This window comes from Puma concolor, chromosome C1 (assembly GCF_028749965.1).
Source record: "Puma concolor isolate L17-30 chromosome C1, mPumCon1.1.hap2, whole genome shotgun sequence".
Taxonomy (NCBI): Eukaryota; Metazoa; Chordata; class Mammalia; order Carnivora; family Felidae; genus Puma; species Puma concolor.
In genome coordinates, this window is record NC_141674.1 from 9,768,169 (window position 1) to 9,791,872 (window position 23,704).

At 43.7% G+C, this 23,704-nt stretch overlaps 1 protein-coding gene across 12 annotated transcripts in view; it reads left to right on the plus strand.

Moving 5' to 3' along the window:
- PRDM2 (PR/SET domain 2) overlaps nt 1–23,704 on the plus strand; it is a 124,494-nt gene that overhangs the window by 54,198 nt on the left and 46,592 nt on the right. For 2 of the 12 annotated variants that reach the window (XM_086715729.1, XM_025935317.2), the window contains exon 1: nt 19,854–19,912. The exons of the other annotated variants lie outside the window; for them this stretch is intronic. The gene's annotated coding sequence lies outside the window, so the exon portion shown is untranslated. Of the gene's footprint in view, nt 1–19,853; nt 19,913–23,704 lie in introns of those variants that run through there. 12 annotated transcript variants of the gene reach the window in all.

The following is a 23,704-nucleotide window of genomic DNA, read 5'->3' on the forward strand; positions in this document are numbered from 1 at the left end:
CTCAACTCTAATAGTTTTAGTTTGTTTTACGATGTTTTCGAACAAAAGGCAAAGCGTAGTCACACTTATAAGGGGGAGGGGATAATTTCTGGGTAGGAAAATAGTTTGGTTGGATGTATCATGTTTCCAGCTGGCATTCGGACACGTTGGGATTTTTTTTTTTTTTAATGACGAATTTTAATGTGAATTCGCGAATCTTTCGTAGAGCCCAGTTTGAATATAAGCTAAGGCACGGTATGGTAGTTTCGTACTAATATAAATCCTTTTTTGCTCGTTTTTTTTTTCCCCCCTTTTTTTGGCCTGCTTTAGGTCTTACGTAAATTTTTGTAGTCATCAGAACTCTCGAGTTCGTCCTTTATTCAGAACATTGCCAAGTGAGTTGTGGAAGTCCGATTGTAAATAAAATCATAACATAAACCTGATTTTGGAGGAATGTAAAAATAATATTTGAAAACATAGGCAAGACGTTCATTCTGATTTTTTCCATTACATATTCTCTGTATTTCTCAGTGTAACGTGAATACAGCTAACTCATCCCAGGAGACAGTTGGTGGGTCTTTTATTCAATACATGTTTTTAATTTACTGAATGTTATTTTTGTCACTCTTTTAGGTCATTAAATGCTTTGATCTTGAATCAGATGATCAGGGTCTAGAAAATTCCTAAGTGTTTTTTCTACTGTTGTAACTGAGTTTTACAATTTTTGTTGATTTTAGGCTTAGTGAATAATTGTTTACATATTTTAGTTCCTTTATTTAGTGTTCTTTTTGTAAGTGATGCCACCAGCCTCTCCAGGTAAGTTGCGATTTATTTGCAGGGACTAGAGTTTGAGGGGAAGCGGAGATCTTTACTCTGCTAAGTATAACTAGTCATATATTTAGATATATTCATAGCTTATTCGCAGCTTCTCTCAGGATTTTCTCTGTTCAACAGACTTTAGTGTGCATGTTTAGAACATTTCATCATTTTCTGCTTTTTTATTTATTCCTGAATTTTATTTTCTCTTCTTTTAGATGGATGTGGAAAAAAAAAAAAAAACACCTGAAAATAAACTTTCTGTTTTATTAGTGATAGATGAATTTACACATGTTCATTTTTATACATGCCTAGATTGCTGGGTTTTCCTGTTGAGTGAAGTAGTTTGTACTTAACTCTGGGAAGCCTATAATCCACTGAATCTTAGGTTTTAATGAAAATACTTGCATGAAGCTTACTCTTGGAACTTAACAGTCTGTTTTGAACCACTTACTGGTAGAGTCCTGAAGTTTAAGAGAGTTTAAATAATGAGTCAAACCTTTTTTGCTTTTAAGTTAAATACTCTGAAAGCTAATTTATTGCTTGCAAAGACCTGAAACGGAGAACTGTTCATTTTAACTCGATTCCGTTTAGGTCTTATGTGTGACCTCAGACATTTAAATAGTTTTGCAGGCAGTGATGTCAGAGAGTTAATCGACATAAATTTCATCCAGTAGCATGTTAATTTAGTAATTCTGAAAGCCAGATGTTGAAGGCACGCAGCTGACAGGTAGACTGACAGTGGCCTTCGCTTCATTTTGGCTATGAGGCCGGCAGACAGAAACAAAGGGCTGAATTCTTCAGAGTTCTGGGCCTCGGCTCCTTTGCATGACAGCTGCTGTGCCTACAGCTGTGCGATGCATGTGGCGCCTTTCAGAATTCATCACATCGCTAGTGGGTCATGAGGCGTGTTCTGGGCAGTAAAAAGCCCTGCTTCCTTTACAGAGTGGCCTCTTCTCTCTGTTTTTGTCTCTCTTACTCATTCATTCATTTGTTCCTTCATTCATCTAATGTTTCTCTTCTTTTTTAAAAAATTAAAAAAAAATGTTTATTTCTGAGAGAGAGAGAGAGAGACACAGGCAGACAGACAGATCATGAGCAGGGGAGGGGCAGGTCCAGAGAGGGACACAGAATCCGAAGCAGGCTCCAGGCTCCGAGCTGTCAGCACAGAGCCCGGTGTGGGGCTCGAACTCATAAACCGTGAGATCATGACCTGAGCTGAAGTCGGACGCTTAACCAGCTGAGCCACCCAGGTGCCCTACAACTAATGTTTCTTGAGCCCCTGCCGTGTGCCAGGCGCTCTGCTAGGTTGTATGGTGTGCACTGGTGAGCAGAAAAGAAGCAGTGGCCTGGAGTCTAGTTGGGGGAGACCAACATTAAATCTGCGAGTTGCTGATCAGCGCCTGGATGGTTGGCATGGAACAGGCCCTCAATCAATATTGGTTGATTGGCAAACAAAGACCCACACAAACTTGTAGCGAAGGAAGAGAGCACAGTGTTGTGAGAATACAGTTCATATTGTCTCTGACCAGGGATCGTGTAGGTTTGCCATGGGCCAAAGATGTGCATACATTGGGTATTTCAAACTAGAATTTTGGATTCTCAGCTTTGTTATTCAGCCTAGCTTCTTACATGTCTGAGCAGCCTGTTAGGAGATTGAGCATGAGAATTTCTTGGATGGGACAGATCAGCCTTTCCAGGTAGAGAAGAAGGGAGGGCTTTTAGTGTCAGATGTTTCAGCAATTTCGACTTGAACTGTAGGAAGATTATAATCTGTGAAGTAACCTAGAACGTATTTCCAAGGATTTACCGTCTTCTCGATTTGTGCCGTTACTGTGAGAAGAGATGGAATTTGCGTGTTAGCAGTAAATAATGACTGTTGGCAAAAGTGCTTTTAAAGTACAGAGCGTAAGAGCAGGATCCGAATGTGGTGTTGCCCTGCTGTCTCTTGGCTACAGAAGATCCTTACCTGAAGTTCTTTTCCCCTAAGGAAACAATAGCGGCTCCCACAGATGGGCTTAGTGGAAGGAATGCAGAACTTGGGGCTCCGGGCTTTTGACCAGGTGTATCACTGGGGAAATCGTGTCACCTTTCTGGGGGTCCAGTTTCCATAGCTTTAAAAATGGGCGTCCTAACGCGGAGTAGTCTCTGTGCTACCTAACCTCGTGGGGTTGCTGTCAAGAACAAACGAGATCATACAGAACAGCCTGGCGCACGCCTGTCCGTTGGAGCAGTAAGTGCCACCGATGGAATGTGGCTGACAGTTCGTGTTTCTTGCGGAGGAACTACCGAGTTTGTGACTCATTTAATCAGCTGGTATTTGTGGAGGATTTCTGTAAGCCCAAACTAAGCAGCGGGCCTCTCCACTGCTGTTTCCCATGGCAGAGCCTAACTGTGGCCCTTCACCCTTATTTTAGGCCTACTGCTACCCTTTTCGTGCTCACAACAGATTCGAGAGAAGGAGGTATTTCTACACTTGATCTTAGCCGAAAGGCCGACAAGCGATGAGGAGGTATTTCTAGCAGCAAATAGTTTTGATGCCTGATAGCTGGACAGTGAAGGAGGCAGTTTATACCAGAAGTGGCAGTGAATTGGAAGAGTATATATAGCTCCTTAAGGTTACCCGAGAGGCTTAGAAGAATGTAAATAGTCCCTGAGAATACCAACTAGTTTATAGTATTTATCTAGGTGACTCGTAGTACTCACAGAACAGTTAGATTATAATCCGTTTCAAGAGGAAATCTTTCACGTATCTCTGTAATCAGAGTCATTCAAGTAAAAAACCGTGGTACCGGGAAGAATACTTACAGTTTTCTATAGTTGTACATATTTCGAATTCTTTCTTCTCCAGAGGTGACAAAGCCTATATACACACTTGAATGGGAGGTAAGAGAGCCACATGCAGAGTGTCTTGGTCTGAGGCCATTTAAGGAAACAAAGTGTCTGGGCAACAGGGAAGGAGAAGGGGACTCGGCTGGGCTCCCCGGGTGGTCTCTTTCCAAAGGGTGGAGGGACGAGAGTGGGGAGGATGTGCGCAGGAGCCCTAGGGGACTGTCAGCAGGTCGGAGAAGTGGCGGAGGTCTGGAGGGTCTCCCTGATGTGACGGGCATTTGCCGTGTCCGACACTGCTAGGTGCCCAAGTTACAGCGGAGAACGAGAACGGCCAGGGTTTCTGCTCTCATGGAACGTATGTTCTAAAGAGTAGGGGGATGAACAGTCAGCCAGTGAACAGTATGAGTTTTGTCACGTTTCATGTGTATGAGACACGGTGTGACTGTAGATGGGTAGCCAGAGGTGGCCTTTCTGAGGCTTTGGCATGAATGACACAGGGGTGGGCCCGGGCAAGTTCAGCTCCAGGGAGAGGGACCAAGCTGGAGGTTCCGTCAGCAGTTGGGGAAATTTCTTGCTGGGGTCGGGGCGGGAGAGGGGAGGTGGTGGGTGCATGGAGGGGCCACTTAGAAACCCGCACGAGTGTGGTTGTGTCATGAAACTCAGCTCTGTAAATGGACGTATTGGCCTTTGTTTCTGCCAGGCACTCACCGCACTTAGTGGCTGGATTGGTACGGAAAATTAGAGAGATGAGTAAAACATTCAGGGAGGAGCTTTTCATCCATCTTAACGTGGCTCAGTGCAGGTCAGGCTCACTAGGTGTTCCAGTCTGCGTGTGTTGGGGGGGGTCCTGGGTAGGGAGGGGGGCAGGCGGGAGGACGTGCTGCTGCTGTGTAGTGACGAAGCAGCGCACAGTGAGGGGGACTTCTAGGAAGGATATTGAGGAGGGAAGGAGGAAAGACCAATGCATGAGTTGGGGAAGGAAAAACTCGGGGGGACACAGGAGGTCACGGGTCGCTGCTGGGCAACAGGTAAAAGACAGATGTGGCGAGAGGCTCTGACGGAGGCATGGAGCATGCTCCCTCCTGGGCACCGGCCCATGGGCCTGCAGCCGGGAGCCCCAGGTAGTGCTGCGCTCTCTCCCTCGGGCATTCCTGCTCAGCCTCTACTTCTGTGGTGTGCACACCTTCCCCGGAGGAGGAGACCGACACTTAGCGAGGTTGGGTAACTTGTCCAAGCTCCTTGCCGGTGGCCGTCAGGTCAGAACTTGAACCCAGGTTTTCCATGCCTTCTCTTCTACATGATATGCTGCTTTTCGTCCAGGTTTCCATGGGGCGGGCAGCAGCAGCAGATGTGACGACACTGGTTCCGTTTAAAGTTAAAATTAAGGAATATGTGTAGTAAAAGCTGAGAGGACAAGGGTACTTCGGTGGTGTTTGCCGCCCTGGTGTCTTATAGCAGCCGATGGCTCTTTTTAATGTCTGTTTATTTTTGACGGAGAGAGAGAGCATGAGTGGGAGAGGGGCAGAGAGAGGGAGGGAGACACAGAATGGGAAGCAGGCTCCAGGCCGAGGTGTCAGCACAGAGCCCGACGTGGGTCTTGAACCCACGAACCACGAGACCCTGACCTGAGCTGAACGAAGTCGGACGCTCAACCGACTGAGCCACCCAGGCACCCCCGGATGGCTCTTTTTGAGGCTCTGGCCAAAGCTGAAGGGCAGAGGCCTGTCTGAATGATGGATGCCTGGCCGTGGTGCCTGAGGATGATGGCAGATGGGCCCTGAACCTTGTGGGCATCTGGTGGGCAGGTCCTGTGCCTACTTCAAGGGCACTCCTTGGTAGTTCTTGTTTGCTTGTAGGGCACGGGCAGTTGGAGGTGGTGACTTTCCTGTGGAAATGTGGCCTCAGCATTAAATGCTTGCAAGCCTGCCGTGTTGAACCCAAGTGAGCAGTGTCCTGGTTGGTCCCCACGATGGCTCTCACTTGTCTCTGGCTGAGTGATGCCTTTGCTGAGCGTTGGGTCCCATCTCTGATGGTTGCGTGCCACGTTGGTCCATGTTGCTGTTCCCATGGCCTGTCTTTATTTTTTAATTTGAATTAAAAAAAGTTTCTTTTTTAATCTTGAAGTAATCTGTACAGCCAACGTGGGACTTGAACTGAACAACCCCGAGGTCAGGAATTGCATGCTGTTCCAAGTGACCCAGCCAGGCGCCCCTACGGTGGCCTCTTTTTAAAAGCTTGATACAGTTTTGGTAGTTTTTCAATAGTTGGAGACAGGACTTTTTTTTTTTTTTTTTTTTTTTTTTTTAATTTCTAATTCTGTTGCTACGGATTTGCTCCAAATTTAGGTAATAAATTGGTCGGTAGCTTTGTACCTTTCATGTTTGCTATGTATAACCTTGTTCATAGGGAAATTAAGTGGATTAACTAGAATTTTTCAAAGCCTTTTGCACATTTCAACTGTAGTTCAGTGGATGAGCTTGGAAAAAATCCTAATACATGCCATGATTAAAAACTGCTTCAAACATCATAACTGAGCATATTAGGAAATCTGCTGTGCTCCGTGTGTACTTAGGCTGTTATTCTGGGTCTCCTGTCCATATATAAATTGGAAGGTAAAATTTACCCTAATCCAGAAGATAGATTTGATCATGACTAAGTTTTCTAAAAGGAAAAAAGAAATGAGACCCTTAATGCAATGAGCTCAAAGTAGTTTAGTTGATACTAAAAATTTAGTTATAATTTGAAAGTAAAAAAACAAAACAATTTCCCGTGCTTTCCCTAAATCGGAGTACTAGGTTCTTTTTCTAAATTACAGATTAATTGTTGTTTTTAAAACTCATGGAGTGCCTCCTTTCTGAACTAGGTGGTTTCGTGTTCTGGTTTACAGAGCGGCTATTGCACACATGCGCTTAGTAGAATTACAGAAGGGACTATAGTTGTATATGTGAAGTTGCCTGTGAAGAAGTGAGGAATTGGGTAAATGCTCCAAGGACACCGTGATGCAGGTTAAACGTTAGTGGTTCTCCAGACAACCTTAGGCTGGAAGAAGTGTTTGCCCGTGTTGGTTTCAGATAGGCTGGCGTGCTCGCGTGGCACTCACGCTGTCTGTTCACGTTTTACATGCTGCCAAGGAGAGTTCTAAAGTTTGATTTGATTAATGTTAATAAGCTGGTTGACACAGTTTAGGGAATCTGAATGGAGAAGCAAGAGTTACTTGAAAACACTACCGTTGTTTCTCAAAGTAAAAAAGATGAATGAATACTGAAAGCAGCCGTTTCTCGTTATTGCCACTCCGATTCCAACACGGTCAGACCTTACAAGGGTTCTTGGCTGGAATTCATTCCTTCTGATGTATTTTGATTCGGACCTATCTCGTGATTTGACATTTAACCTGCGCATCCCGTCGTTCTGTGTCGAGTCGCTGCTTTCTGTTAATGGCGGGAGTGACGGCAGTGACTCCATGAGTGTGTGTCACACGTGCCTGGCCCTGTGCTTGGTGCTCTGTAGACAGCATTGCTGATGCTCCCAGTAGCCCGGCAAGGAGTGGATCCTTTTCTGTAGATGAGGGAACTGGTGCTTGGGGCAGGGGTTATGTGGTTGGCCCAAGTTCACGTGGCTCCTACAATATTTGGCTCTGTCTTGCCTAAATCCAGTGTTTATTCGTAGTGTTTCTGAGTGGGACAGCTATACTGAATAAGTAGCAGTGTTTTATAAGGCTTTACTAATTAGCCAGGATGTATTTTCACTACTCACTGTAGAATTGCCCACTTTAATCCTGAATAATCAGGCAGTGTGATTAAGTGAAGCCTTTGGTATTAGAAAGCTACCTTATGGTGAGAACTAATGCCTTCAGTTATTTTTGCTTTGGGGGTTTATGGATTGAAGAGATTTATTGTGTTCCTTTGAGCACCTCAAACAAACAGTTTTTAAAAACACTAACATTACGTTTTTGTCCCTTGTTAGCTGTTGTTTGTTAAGTGTTTTTTTAATGGCATTTGTTGGTTTGGGCTTCAGATGAATGGGATTCATTCCATTTTTCTTAAGTTGTACATTGTTTTTGAAGTCATTTTAGAAACCACAAGAACAGAGCGAGACATTGCCTTGGCCTAGGTCCCTGTGCAGTGTGGACGGTGGGCAGGGAGGAGCTCTTTTTACTTAGTCTTATTGGTGATTTCAAGATGATGATGTGTTGCTCTGCTTCCTTCTTGGACCAGTGTGCTTTTGTGGAGAATGATGGGCTCTTAAACTGAATACAATATAATTTTTAAAAAGTTTTCTTAAGCTGAGTGTTCTGGATCATTAACATGTTTTAATTTACGTACACTCCAAAAATTAAATCTAGAAACTGATGGCAAGTGCAGTTCTGATTTGTTGTGGGGTTAAATCATGCTTATTGTTAGTTTCTTTCACTCTTACGATGTGACACTAACAAAAGAGAGGGACTTTGTTTTATTTATTTTTTTTGTTTTGTTTTGTCAAAGTGTTTATTGGGGTGGAGGGGGTAGTAGCTTTTTTATTTATTAAGAGGAGCTCATTTGAACTGTTTGAAGCAGCACTTTGTTAAGAGACTTTGTTTGCTGTTCCCATTCTAGTGGCTTGACTCATTTAGGAGGAAAGGCATGAAAAGAACCAGCGAGAAAGGAGTTGCCCTAACCTGTCCTTGTGCACTCTTGAATTTTCCTAACGAGGGGCAGGGGGTGGTTTCTTAATTGTAATTATTCCACCGCAGAGTCTTTGGAACATGTATGCGTATGTAAGAATCTTGAAACTTCTTGAATTTGTAACCAAATGTAATACAGCCTTTTCTACCTGAACTTTTTTTTGAAGTTTATTTATTTTGAGAGTGAATGAGCGTGAGCAGGGAAGGGGCAGAGAGAAAGAGAGAGAATTCCCAAGCGGACTCCGTGCTGCCAGCGCAAAGTCCAGTGCGGGGCTCGATCCCGTGAACTGTGAGGTCATGACCTGAACCTAAATCAAGACTCAGATGCTTAACTGACTGAGCCACCCAGGCGACCTTACCTGAAACTTTTAATAAGAGTATTTACTCTGTCCTTAAAGATTTGGTCTTTTTAAAAAAACGTTTCTTTATTTTTGAGAGAGCGAGCTGGGGAGGGCCAGAGAGAAAGGGAGACAGAATCCCAAGCAGGCTCTGCACTGTCAGCACAGAGCCCAACTTGGGGCTTGATCTCATGAACTGTGAGATCATGACCTAAGCCAAAATCAAGAGTCGATAATTTAATTAACTGAGCCACTGGGTGCCCCAAGATTTAGTCTTTAATCCTTAACATCCCACCCCCATGCCTCAAACACACATGGTAAACTGGACAAAACCTCCGCTTTGTAATCTGTGCTTTCATTTTCCAAAGGCATTTTCCTTTCTGTTCTGTCCTTTTTTTCTCTAAGTTAAGAGGCACCTTTGTTTTAAAAGGTTAAAACTTGGCACATATATTAAGAAGGGTTATTAAACGTCTTGAAGGGTTATGGGTAAGAGACTAGAAAATTCCCAGCCTTCTGAAGCATCTGTTGTATCTATTTCCACTTCCCATTTTTTTGTAGCCACGGACCCTGAAATTTAAAAAAAAATTTTAATGGAAATTTTCATAATAAGCTGGTACATGTGTAGTTATTTTAAGTATTATGTTTATATATATATATATATATATTTAATGTTTATTTATTTTTGAGACAGAGAGAGACAAAGCATGAACAGGGGAAGGGCAGAGAGAGAGGGAGACACAGAATGTGAAACGGGCTCCAGGCTCTGAGCTGTCAGCACAGAGCCCGACACAGGGCTCCAACCCACGGACCGTGAGATCATGACCTGAGCCGAAGTTGGACGCTTAACTGACTGAGCCACCCAGGCGCCCCTGTTTTAATATATTTTATTTTTTTATTTTTTATATGTTTATTTACTTTTGAGAGAGCATGCAAGCAGGGGAGGGGCAGAGAGAGAGGGGAACAGACAGAATCTTTGAATAGTTTCAGAGGTTAGAGACTTATTCTAATGATAAAATCATGATACTGTGTGTGTGTGGTATATAAAAATACCAGTTTCTAAAATAAGATTATGATATCTAAAGTCCTTGCAAATTCAATACTTTAAAAACTTTCGCTTACAGGCTTTGATTAATCAGTGTCTGAATGGTCTAAACCTAATTTGCTGGGTTTAATAAATTAAATGTGTGACACCAGTTATGTGTAGTTGCAGAGGATTAGCTTTGCTTTGGTTAAAAAGAAAACCAGTGGATGCCTACTTAGGCTAAAATGCCTCCTCCCCCCCCCCCTTCTGTTAAAGCTGCAGTGACAGTCTTTCCCCTTGTCCTTCTAATCCTTCCTATTGCTGCAGTCTTTTGTAGGTTTCCTGAGACACCACCTGCCACAAAAATGAAGACAGACTGGTTTGTTTTGTTCACCGGTGTTTAGAACCCCAAAACCAATCGTGCAGTGTTTGAAGTGGCGATACAGTTTGGAACGGGCAACAATGCAGTTCCTGTGCCTTCTGTTATTTTTTTCCTACCGTTTGGCTTCTTAGGTTCAGATTTCATTCTCTTGCCAGTTTGAGGTGGAGAGTATGCCCTTTCTGGTTCTGTTGGCTGTATTTTTGCTTTTAACATATAAGATCTTTAGACCCTGTTTCTCTGTGCAGTCAAGCGACTGCTGGTTTTAGGCAGAACGTCTGAGGATCCCTGTGAGGGCTGAGGGCTTCTACCTCCACCCCCCTGCCTCTGGTACCTTCTCTGTGAGCCTAATAATGTTGGCATTAGTGTAGACCAAAGTCTCACATTCATCTCTACCAGGTTTATGCTGCCCGGGGTTTATGCTGTGGGCAGCGTGGCGCTGGTTAGCCGCAGCTCTGATCTTTTACACACGGAACTCTCCGGAACTCTCCTCGTGTAGTTACATATTGTGGATTGTAATTTTTGTAGGTTTACCAATGGGGTCAAAATTAGAGTGTCTCTCTCACTGGCATTCAAAACAAATAATAAAAGGGAGTAACTATAAATCAATCTTGGAGTTTTGAACGGGGGCTTAAAATGCCAAATTTGTCTTTAGCAATTATATTAGCTGCTAAATACATTGTCACAGAAAGTCTTCCTTGCGTGTGATCATGGAGTTGATAACAAGATCAAATTTGGGTGTGAAGCTTAGTATCTATTTATAGTTTTGGGGTGCACTCTCTTGCTCTCAAAATAAACTTAAGAAAAAGAATTCAGGATTAAAAAAATGCAAATTGGGGGCACCTGGGTGGCTCAGTTGGTTAAGCAACCGGCTCTTGATTTCAGCTCAGGTCAGGATCTCATGGTTCATGGGTTTGAGCCCTGCATTGGGCTCTGCACTGACAGCTCCAAGCCTGCTTGGGATTCTTTCTCTCCCCCCTACTCTCTCTGCCCCTTCCCTGCTCACTGGTTCGCTCTCTGTCAAAATAATAAACATTAAAAAAAAAAAAAAACCTTAGAGATGGAAATTGCTGTGTGTCACGGTGAATTCAATTTATGGTTGCAGTAGAGGGTAGAATATATTAAAATCAAGAAAAAATGATGCTTAATTAAAACACTTTCTGACCCTCTTCAGTTTTAGAGAGACAGGATCCTCTGAATCTCATGGGCAGTTGTCAGAAGTGCATGGGATTGGTAAACTTTGTTTTTATAGTGACTGATTGTTGTGCTATGTCCAACTTAAATTTCTGTGCTAAAGTACATGAGTGTACTGCTTGGGCTTCGTTATTGCTTCTGTATTAGATACAGGTTGATCAATACTTTGCAAACGGGTAACCTGCTAAAATGAGCCTGAATCGTGTGTGTCTGTTGTGGGGAGGCGAGCAGGGAAAAATTGCTGACCCAGCTATACCTTTGAGTTCCAGAAGATGTACAGCATGTGGACTTCATTGTGGCATGCCAGAACACGGCCTTGGAATCGTGAGGCCGGCTTCATATCCTGGCTCCACCAGTTAATAGCAGTATGACTTTGGACAGGTTACTCCACATGTTTTGATCTTCACTTTACTTGTTGGTAAAATGGGGTAAGATCTGCCTTGTGGGATCACTGCGAGCATTAAGTGAGAGCCTCGTAGGAATATGCCTGCACACTGACCTTGGTCCCATCTTAATTGGTGGGCACTGGTACAGTTAGCTCCGTGGTGACTCTGCCGTGCTTGGACCTTATCACGGCACTTCGAAAAATAAAGGAATAGTTCCAGTATCTTCTAACGTGGCTTATTGAAATCCATCTGTTTTGCTTCGGTGACATGAAGTGGATTAAGTCGATTGAAAATCAGGTAAGAGGTAAGATGTTATTTGGATCTGCAGCTAGGGACACACCATGGCCCTGGAGAACTCCTCATGTGCTAGAGACCCGCTTTTCTCTCAAAAGCTGTCTTGTTTTACTAGTTACCCAAACTGGGACACCTGTGGTTACATAGATTGGTGGATTAGATAACTCCTGGAATTTGATTTGTTGCGTTTGCCTGGGCAAAAGTAAACATGTTTGTTGCCTAAATGAAGTGTTTGCTGTTTTCTTCTCGTTTTTCTGTCACCTCTCTGTGGTCGTAACCACTCGTGACTACCATACTGTTAGGACCAAATTTCATGCGGTTGACATTTTGGGTGTATTTTGGATACGTTTCCTTAAACATTAAATGATCAGACCGCCTTGAAAGTAAATGTGCGGGAGCAATTTCCGTGCTGCACGTGACAGATTAGGAAATCTGTCACTTCACATCTCTCTGGATGTTCAGTCAGGAAAAAACAAAAATGTGAAAGAGTCCTTTTCTTACAAGTTACCAGTAAAACCGACAAGACCGTTTTAAGGAAACAAATGCCCCGATTTTCTCTGCGGCAATTTTCTTGAATAGTCTAAGGAGTTGGGGTATTTTTCAGGGATCACACAGGTGTACCCCTCCATATGCACGTTCACATAGACTCAGAACTGAACTTGGTGATGACGTAGAGGTCTCTGGGTCTCCAAGTGTATTTATGTCTCTGTGTGACCACCTGGAAAGAGGGGCCTTCACTGTTGCCTGATTTTCAAAGGGGTCTAAGGTTTCTTTCCCAAAAGATTAAGAACCACGAAGTGAGCTGGTATGTTTAGATAGTTGGTTGGAAGCAATAAAATATCAAGCTTACAGGTTAAAAAAAAACCTGAAATGTACCTCCAGCTTCTGTGGGAGCATTACTGCATATTGATGGGAGCATTAGTGAGTGTTTGAAGCACTCCGTTCAACCTCTGTCCTCATCCGGACTCGCACATTTCCATAGTGATATCTGGGTGGGATCGTGTGAATCACTGTATAGGACAAATGAACAAAACAAATGGATGAATTCGGGATTGTTAGTGGAAGCAGAATGTCATTGTCTTCCTAAGAAGGAACATATGCTGACAATTTAGACTTGTGGGCGTGGGGTTTCTGAAATTTGTTTAGTAGAATCTCCTGTGGCTAATCCTTACAGTTGGTTCCATTGAGTCTGTGTCAGGCACTGTGCAGCGTTCTTTTTATGCATTGTCAGATTTACTCCTCCTGGTGACAGTATCAGGTAGTGGTCACTAGTGTGTCCATGGTTTGTTCCTGTCTGCCTTAACCAGGAGTATTTCTCCTTAATCATATCATGGCCCAAGGCTGTGCAATATCGTTTTAGTTTTGTGGATTTCAAGTTGTGTGAGTTTGTGCCCTTCAGGAACCTGTTTTAATCAGAGTGCCACCCCAACAGTGGGGAGGGACAGGAGAGCCCATTCCAGTGTCTTAGATTAGTTGGGGTCAGACCATCTGCAGGAAAGATGTGTGACTTTGGGGACACAGGAACCTTTTGGGAGCAGGTGAAATGTGACCGGAGTGAGAGGGAGGCCCTTCTCCTTGCCTTGGGCACCGGCCTGGGAGGCAGCCGTTTAAAATCCTAGTCTTCTGTGAGCCCTTCCTCCCAAGCTTCTTTGTTCCCTGGGGGCGTTATTTTACCCGTGTGTTGGCAAAAGATAGAAGCAGCATCGAGTCAGGATGATGTGGCCTAACCCTGGGACACCAGCCCTGAGAAGATTTTGGTGTGTCTGAAAGGCTGTCGTCTCAGGCCGCACTCCTGAGGAGGGCCCAGCTGCGCCAGGGGTCTTCGCTTTACCTGGCTGGCCGGCGATCTACATCATCCCCTCCCCTGTCTCTCTCTGCCCCTTCCCTCTCCCTCCCACCTCTCTGGCTCTCCCTCTTCCTACCTCTCTCTTCCCTTCCCCTCCCTTGTTTTTATTTTTAATGAGATTCAGATTCTCTTGAACATCTCTTCCGTTCAAAATTTGCTTCTTGTTGACATTAGGTAGAGCCTTTCTGCAAAGGGGCTTGGCTTTTCACAGAGTTGGGCATAACTTCAATTTTAAGTTATACACACACATACACCCACCCACCCTATATAGCTCTTAACAAAGTGCTTTGTAGATAATAAGCACCCAGGAAAAATCCAAATACTTCTGCTTCACCATGGTTCCAGAAACCTTACAAAGTATGTCAAGGAAAAAATTCTAATCTTGCAAGAATTGAGCTAAATTTGAACAGTAGTCTGATACATGCTAGTGCATCTGAGTGCGAGATGTGTTGTCAAATAGGCTGGTTAGTGGGATTTTGTTTTTAGGTGCAGATCTTAGGAGAAAAAAATCTTGAATTTAAATGTAATTTGTGACCATAATTTATGAGGAGAATACATTTTAAAGTTCCTTCTCTGCTTGTGAATCTCTAAAAGACAGCATTTTGAGTTCTCCGAGTAGGCAGATTTGTGCTAGTTGGTGCACATGCATGAGCCTCCAGAGGTCCAGGCTCTGCTCCGGTGGAGTGATGATGTGTCCGTTCACAAGCTCTGATAGAGGCACATCTGCAGGTGTGGCGGAGGCCAGAAGACAGTGGAGGTCTTGGAAAGAAGGGAATGAGATTGCTCCGCTGTACTGATGAATAGTCTTAAGAACTATACCCGAATAAAATGTCTCATGGTAGATCTAAGTGAGGAGTAGTTTAGTATCTCTGTAAATGGTCTTATTTTCATAACCTGTTTCTTAAACCTCTATCAAAATGTGGCATATGAATTTTGCATTTTTAGGAGAAGCAAAATAAAAGCCAGGAAACCATACGCTCATGATTATCATGGCTGACTGCCAAAACATTGACCCTTCGCTCACACCTGGGAGGCACTCAACACGATTATTTAAATTAGCTTTTTGGTTTAAATAAAGATGGGTGTCATAACCATGAAGATGGGTATCATAACCGAGTGCAGTGAAACAAGAAAAAGAATACAAGGTATGTGGCTGCTCAAAAGGAGGAGGGATATTTTTGTTTGAAGCAATGTGATGCACAGGGAAAAGAGTTGAAGACCCACCAGAAGGTTAGCAGTGGCAGTTTGAATGCTTACGCAGTGTCGTCTGTTGAATGATGTCTCTTGTGACTACACCCCCTTTAAATGTGCGTCTGTTGTGGATTTGGTGTTTCTGTAGCTAGTGCTTGTTTTCTGGACCCTTAACAGCAGGTGTACAGGTAGGAGATAGAGAACAGAGGAGCACTTCAGTACTTCCTGCCGTGTAGACAGAGTGGACAGTTGAGACCTTTTCCAAATTGTATGGGTATAAATGGCATATATTAATCTCAATCCATAGTGGCCATTTTTCAGTTGCCTCATTAATTTTGCCTTTGTTAGTCATTTCTTTCAAAAATAATGTATTCATTTATTTTTTGCATAATAGAACCAAATGTTCATCTAGAAAAGTTAGAAAATATGAACACATAAACAGGTCTCCTACCTTCACCAATAGTCTCATTGCTGGGAGCCACCTGCCAGCATCCTAATCTTCTTGGTTTACATCTGTGGATACATTGTAGCCTGATTTGATTAATTAGTGCTGTGGCTTGATCATTGTTCCTGTAAACATTTCTGTAAACAAATCTAGAGAATGATCTTAAGTGTGGTAATTGTGTCTTCTTTCAGATTTATATCTAGATTTTATTTCCTGAAAGTATTTTTAACCTAAATTGCGCAGTTAATTCATCCGGATATAGAATTGTAAAATTTATCATAAATGACTTTTCCTTTTAGCTGAGGATAACCAGTTCTTGAGGGTGTGGCTGTGCACTCTGTTTTACCAGTTGCCAGGCTCATGTCGTCACCACCTCCCTACCTAGTTCCCAGTCCTGTTTGTGTGGCCTCCGGGGACTGACACTTGAATTTAAGGTTTTTACTTTGTAGTTGCCCATTCACTTTTTATATGCAAGGTTTTCAGACTTTAGATACATTTTTTCCCTGTAAAATAAAAGCTACTGAAGATCCTTGAGAAGAACCCTAGAAATTAAAATAATTCTAAAGAAGAACAGGCTGGCAGCTTGTTTAAGTTTCAGGGGTATTTGGTTAGTCTCTAGACTCATTTTGTTCATGCCACAAGACTTTGAGGTTCCGAACAGTATAAGGAAATTTAATGCTTTCTTAATTTGAATTTATTAAAGTTTATTTGGGGAGCCTCTTCGGGTATTTGGATTTATCCAGTCAAAGCCACTAAAAGCCTTTTTTAGAGAAATTCAAAGCTCCCTTCAGATGTGATCCTTGCTGCTACTGCCATCAGCCTGGCACTTGGAAGAGTTGCTGGCTGGACCCTCCACAGGGGCAGAGGCTGTGCCCCCCCCCCCCCCCGGCGCGACACAAGCATCCCAGGAATTTACACCGGGATCTGCAGCACTGAAAAATCCAGAACTTTTCCATTGTTTCTGTTGGAAGCAAAGCCTAGAGCCCTGTTTTAATACTATGAGCAATTTAAAACCAGAGAGGTTTTATTTTCGTAATTTGCCTCTGGGATTACAGACAGCTCTTGGAGAGCTTAACTCCAGGAAAAGGTTGAAATTGTGCCCGAGCTGCTTAACAGAATTTTTTTTTAGTGTCAGGTACATTTCAAGTTACTTTAAATATGAAAGAAATGTATAGAAAATGGAGAGCATATTTCATAAAAACCAGTTGCTGCACAGCATCTTGCCACTTCAGAGCGTTCTGCCCAAAACACCATGGGGCAGCAGGGCTAGGCCCCCAGTAGCTCGGTTTCCCCCTGAGACCCCCCTTGGGCAGCTGTAACGTTCACCCTGACCATCTGATGGACACACCCTGACCCGTGTGCAGCTTGGCCAACCTTTGCGGGTGCCTTTCTGGCTGTGGTCTTGGAGGCCCTGCTCTCACTTTGGTCCTGCTACCCAGCTTCCCCGTTGCCCAGATTGTGACTTCCGTGGACGTCCAGGTTACTGAGTCATTCGTTATCTTCTTTTCTTTTTTAAGCATATGTTACAGTGGTCTAAACGGACTGCTGATTCCTTGTGGAAGACGGACTGTCATATGTGTTTCTGGCTTGTGGCCTCTGTACCCATCACACCAACTGTAGAAGGTTAACCACCCCCAGATAGAAAACAAGGGCTGGGGGTCTGACTCCCTGCCTCCCGTTACCAGCTCACATGGCACGTTTTGCCCATTCTTTCAGCCCACGACTTGGCTGTTACCTTTGATGCCCTGTCCTCACTGCATGGTCTGTTAGAGTTCGTGAGTGTGTGTGTGTGTTTCTTTTGATCCTATAAAGAAGTCATTTAACATGAACTTTATGCCTTTTAAATAAAAAAAAAAAAAAAAAAGTTTTAAGTAGTCTCCATGACCAGCGTGGGACTGAACTCAGGACCCTGAGATCAAGAGTCGCATGCCCTACTGCCTGAGGCAGCCGGGCGCCCCTGAACTTTATGCTTTTTTCCAAGCAAGTGTTTTACCTTGCCCGTGAACTCTGATTTACCTCTACAGCAGGTGTTCTGAGAGTTGCTGTCAGTGCCAGGCCAGCCTGCTGCCATGGAAGCCACACCCTTGCCTTTCAAAAATTTGAAAAGCTGTATACTGACTTTATAGTTTTATGATAAAGTTCTCAATGTAGCTTGCAATGAATATGGCACTATTATCTTTCTTTTTTATTTTATTATTTTGTTTTAGAGCATGAACAGGGGAGGGGGCAGAGGGAGGGAGGGAGAGAGAAAGAGGGAGGGAGAGAGACAGACAGACAGACTGTCTTAAGCAGGCTCCACACTTAGTGTGGAGCCCGATGTGGGGCTCGATCCCACGACCCTGGGATCATGACCTGAGCTGAAATCAAGAGTTAGACGCTCAACTGAGCCACCCAGGTGCACCATTATCTTTCTTAGGGTGAAAAAATTAGGACCCAGAAAGTATTACTCATAGTAAGGCTTCTGGAACACAGGAGACAGATTAGTGAATTGGGTGGGAATAAAAATCCCAGTTTTGCTGCCAACTTGCTCTGAGATTTTAGGCAATTCATACAATGAGATAAAGCTTTGAGAAGCATTTTTGTGGAGTTTGGGGAGCAGACTAAGATCAGCTTTAAAGGCTCCTTCTGTGTCAAATCTTAGGGTTCTTCTTCCTTACCTTTTAACATAGCCATTATTTCCGTTATTCCATGTCTGTTCTGTTCTCTAAGATCTGTACCCTCGGCTCAGCTGAATACTTTGTTGAAGCCTTTCTCCAGCCTTGTACGAAAGCCCCCGATCTTCAGATTTCCTATAAGGGACCCACTTGTCTGAGGGCAGGAAGAAGAGGAAGATTCTGCAAAAAAAGTGGTCACAAAAGGAGATCGTAAATGGTGGTGTCATAAGGCTGGGGAGAGGAATCTAAAGAATGTAAGACCCACGAAACTGTCAAGACACAAAAGGGGGAACTTGAGGCAAATGAAGCCTAAAGAGATTTCGGGTTTTGTAATTACGAGATCAGGGGGAATCGTGGAGAGTGGATCTTCAGTGGAGGGGAGAGGACGAAGGCTCATTTGCTGAGATGAAGGGCAGAGCGAGAGGTGAGGCACCAGAGAGAGGCAGGATGGGCACAGCCCGTCCTTTGGGGAGTCCTTCGGGGAGTCCGTGGTGGCTCCAGTTCGGGGCAGCTCATGTTCTCCATGACCTTTCATGGTAAGAGCTCAGAGACGGGGCCTCGCCTGGTGCGGAATCAGCTGTGTATCTGAGTAAGGTGGTGAGCTCCCTCAACAAAGATCAGATAGACCGGCTTCTGTGCGCCAGTACTGAATTCTGATTTTATACGTAGGAGTTGGGTAGCTCCCAGTGAGGAGGCAGCACATGTAGAGTTACATATGGCTCTAAATTTAATTCACTTAAATCACGAAATTCGTGAGCCTTCACTGTTGTGATGAATTTTTAATGTAACCTGAGCATGCCTTCTAGAATTTTGTGTTTTCTCTGATGCCTGCACATTTTTAAGTGAAACATTATTCTCTAGATTTTCCTAGTGTTTGACCAGTTTTATTAGACTAGTAGAACACAGTCCAGACCTAGGTTAAATTATTTATGTGATGCCTTAGGCAATTCTGGTTTTGCAACTTGCATCCAGGCATCAGAGGTATAATGCTAGACATTATCTTTAAAGAGTAGTCATTATGACTGTTGGTTTTCTCTCTACAGTAGCTATTTCACTAGAAAACCCAGTTCTGTTACGGTGAATCATACTTGCTTAGATTGAGCTTCTGGGCTGTTGACTTCTAAGTGTTTCTGGCATAAGATACAATTGAAATGGGGAAAATAATCTGCATTCCAATTTGATTGCTGTTCCTTTCCCATAAATGCAGTGAATGTCTCTACCACTTTTTTCTTTCATTTGCCCTTGAAACCAAGTGAGACAACGCATAGAAAGAGTGCTTTCTAAAGAATATGGTATCGATTGTGCCATTACAGGTCTTAAGAAATAACACTTTTTCGTAGTAGAAGGAACACTTTTAGCGTCATCATCCTCAGGTTTTAATTCTGGCTCTAGAGCTGATTTAGTTACGTGACCTTGGGCAGATGACTTCACGGCTTTGGTCCTTGGGTAACTGTCAGATGAGCGGCATGATTGGGACTTCGGGGTCTCTGGCAGAATGGTGCCGTCAGCGGTAAGAGCATCTGTTTTGCGACACGGGTGTGGCAGAGGCATAAGAGTAAGTATGCCGAGTGAGCCCTCCTGTCAGCAGCTGAGATCACAGTTAAAGATTCATTTATTTTTTATTTTGTGTGTGCGTGAGAACTTTGATTCGGTAGGTAACTGCTCATTTCCTTCTGTTTCATTTAGTTTTCTTCATAACTTGGTGTGCATTTCTTTTCCTTATACACACATAAAGTTTGTCCTGTCCTTCATTATGTTCTTCGTTGTCGTTTCCATTTCACTTTCCTTGTGTTTCATTCCTGTATCTTTCTTGTTTAGACCAAGTGGAACACGCAGCTGGCAGTAGCTTCTATGTAGGACCCTTCAGGAACCCGATGGTAAGTGCACACGTGTGCTTACCAGGCTCCCAGCGGGCTCTGCCGGACCAGTGCTAGAGGCACGTCCCGCCTCCCAGACACTAACGAGCCCCCGCTCCCCTTTGTAAGAGTCATTACAGGTTGTTTTTGGTTATAGGCTTGTTTTTGTTTTTAAATTTGATTACAAATAGAACAGAAACCAAGTATGGGGGGGGGGATTGCTTATCTAAGGAAACGTAGAAGGTTCCACCACCTGTTCCTCTGTTCCCATTGCAGTATTTGGCTTTGTGAGTGACACCAAGCATACCTAAGTGTGAGTCGGGACACCTGGGTCCTACTTTCTGTTCTCTCGTGGACTGATTAGTCCCCCGTGGGCCCTGGCTTTCACTTTCTCTCAAAATGGCAGGTAGGACAGGTGGTTTCGATACAGCCTCTTCCATCTCCAGTCTACAATCCTAATGGGAAGTAACTTGGGTGTTAGATGGTTCCGATTAACATCGTGAGAATCATTTCATGTGTCAGGTAATATCAGTGTCATGAGTCATCTCTTAGATTCATGATAGACTCATGTCCCTGAAAAACTAAGTGTCAGCATTCACTGAAGTCACTTTGGAGGGAAGTTCAATTGTCCCGTACTTTGCTTTTTGCAATTCTTCAGATACTTTTAAAATTCTTAAGTATATAGACTGCAGAGCCCCCGTTGTGTCTTTAGCGGCCTGTATTGGTTCAGCCCAGTGGTTCTTCACCTGGGGAGACCTCCCCAGACATTTGGCCATGCCTGGAGATCTGCCTGTCAACAGTTAAAAGTGGGGGTGCTGCTGGCGTCTAGTGAGTGGATGCTGCTCAACGTCCTTCAGTGCATCACACAGCCCCACGACGACGGAGAGGATCATTCGCGGGACGCCCAGGCAGCCTGTGGCCATCTGAATAGGATGCAGATGTCCCTACTTCAAATGGTTTCTCTTCACGGGGGATCAAGGGCTTCCTGGTCTTGTTTTCTAAAGAGGGTGCCTGGAAGTGGGGGGAGGGGGGTGGGGGCACTTCTCACTAATTAGGTTTGGAGAGTCCAGAAGTAGACCTTGACGTTCAGTATCAGCTAGATGTTTTCCTATTCTTTTAGGCAGGGAATAAAACTTAAAAGAGTACTTTTACGTAGCAGGCAGTTACGTGATTTCAGTGTGAATATGTATTAGTGAATGATATTATTAAAGTTGTGCTGTTTTATTGTAAGTTATATCTAGAAACTTCACTTATTTAATACTGTTTACATATAGGCCAGTTTTTTGTGTGGCCTGCTAACCAGCTTTGTATAGCATTTGAGAGGTTGCAGAAAAACTTTGAATTGCTTCTGTAAGGGATTGTATTACAACAGGTTGACATCTGTTTTGCTATTAAATTTCACGGTGTGACTTTTTAAGAAATATATATGCATAACAGGCACAGTTTACACTATACCTCCATTTTTACTTATTTCAAAAGCCCATACCTATTCAAAGTAGAAAGTTAGAGGTAAGAAAGGGTCATTTCTTGGGCTGTTTGGGATACATGAGGTGGTGCTGATGATGTCTTACAGCAACTTTGTGGTTTTGGTCCAGGGAAAAACTTTACTGAATAAAACTTCAGAATTAAGCATCCTAGGGCACCAGGAATCCTTTACGTGGTTCTCAGCAGACATGAACTGCAGCATCGGGGCAGTTATGTTAGCAGCCAGTGATCATTTATATTTGTATTGTTTGCTACCGGTAATCTGATCTGCACTGGGTATCACACACAGGGAAGGGCATAGGTCATCGTGAGGATAAGAAAACTAGCTGAAAGTAGATCGAATCCAAACTTCCTAAAGCACAGCTGGATTCCTCAAGAACCTTGTCATCACAGATTTAAGCTCAGTGCTGTTAAGGTGGCAAAAGGAGAAAGAATTGAAAGAGGAGGTTACCTCTTTTAGTGTGAAAAGGTGTTTTCATGTCCTTGCCCTTTCCAGGGGATTGGTTTATAATCTTTCCGCCTGCAGGCTCTTGGCTTCTGTTGCCACCAGAGTGTGGTTCCAGTAAAGTGCTTGCTTGTGTCCTGAGGTCCATTTTAGATGCCTTTGGAAATGAGGGATGGACATGTTAGCAGGAATTTATTTGGGCAAACTCTTTAACATAGTTGCAGAATGCATCAGTTTTTTTTTTTTTTTTTTTTTTAAATGGGCTTGGGGCGCCTGGGTGGCTCAGTCGGTTAAGCGGCCGACTTCGGCTCAGGTCATGATCTCACGGTCCATGAGTTCGAGCCCCGCGTCGGGCTCTGTGCTGATGGTGCAGAGCCTGGAGCCTGTTTCAGATTCTGTGTCTCCCTCTATCTGACCCTCCCCCATTCATGCTCTGTTTCTGTCTCAAAAATAAATAAACGTTAAAAAAATACTTTATAAAAAAAAAAATGGGCTTAAAGAATTAGGGATTTAAAATGGTATTTAAACATTTTTTTATGTCTGTTTTTGAGAGAGAGAGAGAGAGAGAGAGAGACACAGAGTGCGAATGGGGGAGGGGCAGAGAGAGAGAGAGAGAGACAGACAGACAGACAGACAGACATAGAATCTGAAGCCGGCTCCAGTACAGAGTCGCTGCAGGGCTGGAACTCAGAAACTGCGAGATCATGACCTGAGCAGAAGTCGGGCGTTTAACCTTGACTCATTTAGCCACCTATGCGCCCCTAAAATAGTACTTTAGAGTTTGCTTTTTAAGACTGACAAATTAAATGGCTGAGTATGAAGTATTGTTTCATCTCTTAAATACCTGTCAGAATCTGGTGGTGCTTTCTGAGGATTCCTATGTGCTTGTTGCTATCATCGATGCTTCCATTTTTGCGTTCTGAACTGTTCAGTGTTATTTGTGCGTCTCACCTCATTTTTATCTGCTGTTCTATGTTTTAGTTAACTGGGCTTCTCTGTAGTGAAGTTCTGTTATGGAGAACACCGTTTTCCAGGAGCAGTGAGCGAGTGCGTTCTGGTTTGTCATTTTAGTAATTCAGAGGTGGAGGTGGCGGGAGGCTTGTTTTGCGAGAGGAAAGGACAGGTCTGCCAGGCCCAGCGGGAGAGTGCTGCTGAAGGAGAAGGAGGGGTTTGGGGAAGACGAAGATGAGCCTGTTCTGACTCTGAAAACTACAAACCCAAGAGCTACCAGGAAAAAGAACCTTAGAGTTGAAAAAAACAGAAACAAAGGGCCACAAATTCTGGCCAAATCCCAAAGAGACGGAGCTTCCAAACCTTCAGCATTCGTACTTTTCTAGAGAAGGGCTTGTCCCTGTGGACTGTCTAGTGACCTGAGCTCGTTCCAGCTTGTCCGAACTGTGTTGCTTTTTAATCTTCCCTTCTGAACTGTGCTGTCGGTTGGAATGCAGTGGGTGTTTCCTGAATTCCATTTTTGCAGTTGTTAATGAAATCCTGAATCGTACTGAACTTGGAGTCGGGTCCCTGGGGACCCTCAGAATTCCTGCTGTCCTGACAGTGAATTCTTCATAATTCCTCTGCATGTGATATCTGAGCTGTTGCACACACGGATCCTTTGTCGTCCAACAGAGTCTGCTTCTCTTGCTTCACTTTCACAATTATGGACAAGCTTATCTCAACTAAAAGGGACCCAAGTTATACCATATTGTCTTCCCCTAAAGTGCTTCTTGCACCAATCAGACTTTTGCCAGTCCCTGTTATTTGTGTGGTACTGAAAGTCAGTTTTAGTATCCAGTTTTCCTCTGACATCAATATCGTTAACGTTTTCTTGAATAGATGATTCATTAGTTTGAGGAGTCTCAAAAATACAGGGTTTTGGGTTTCTT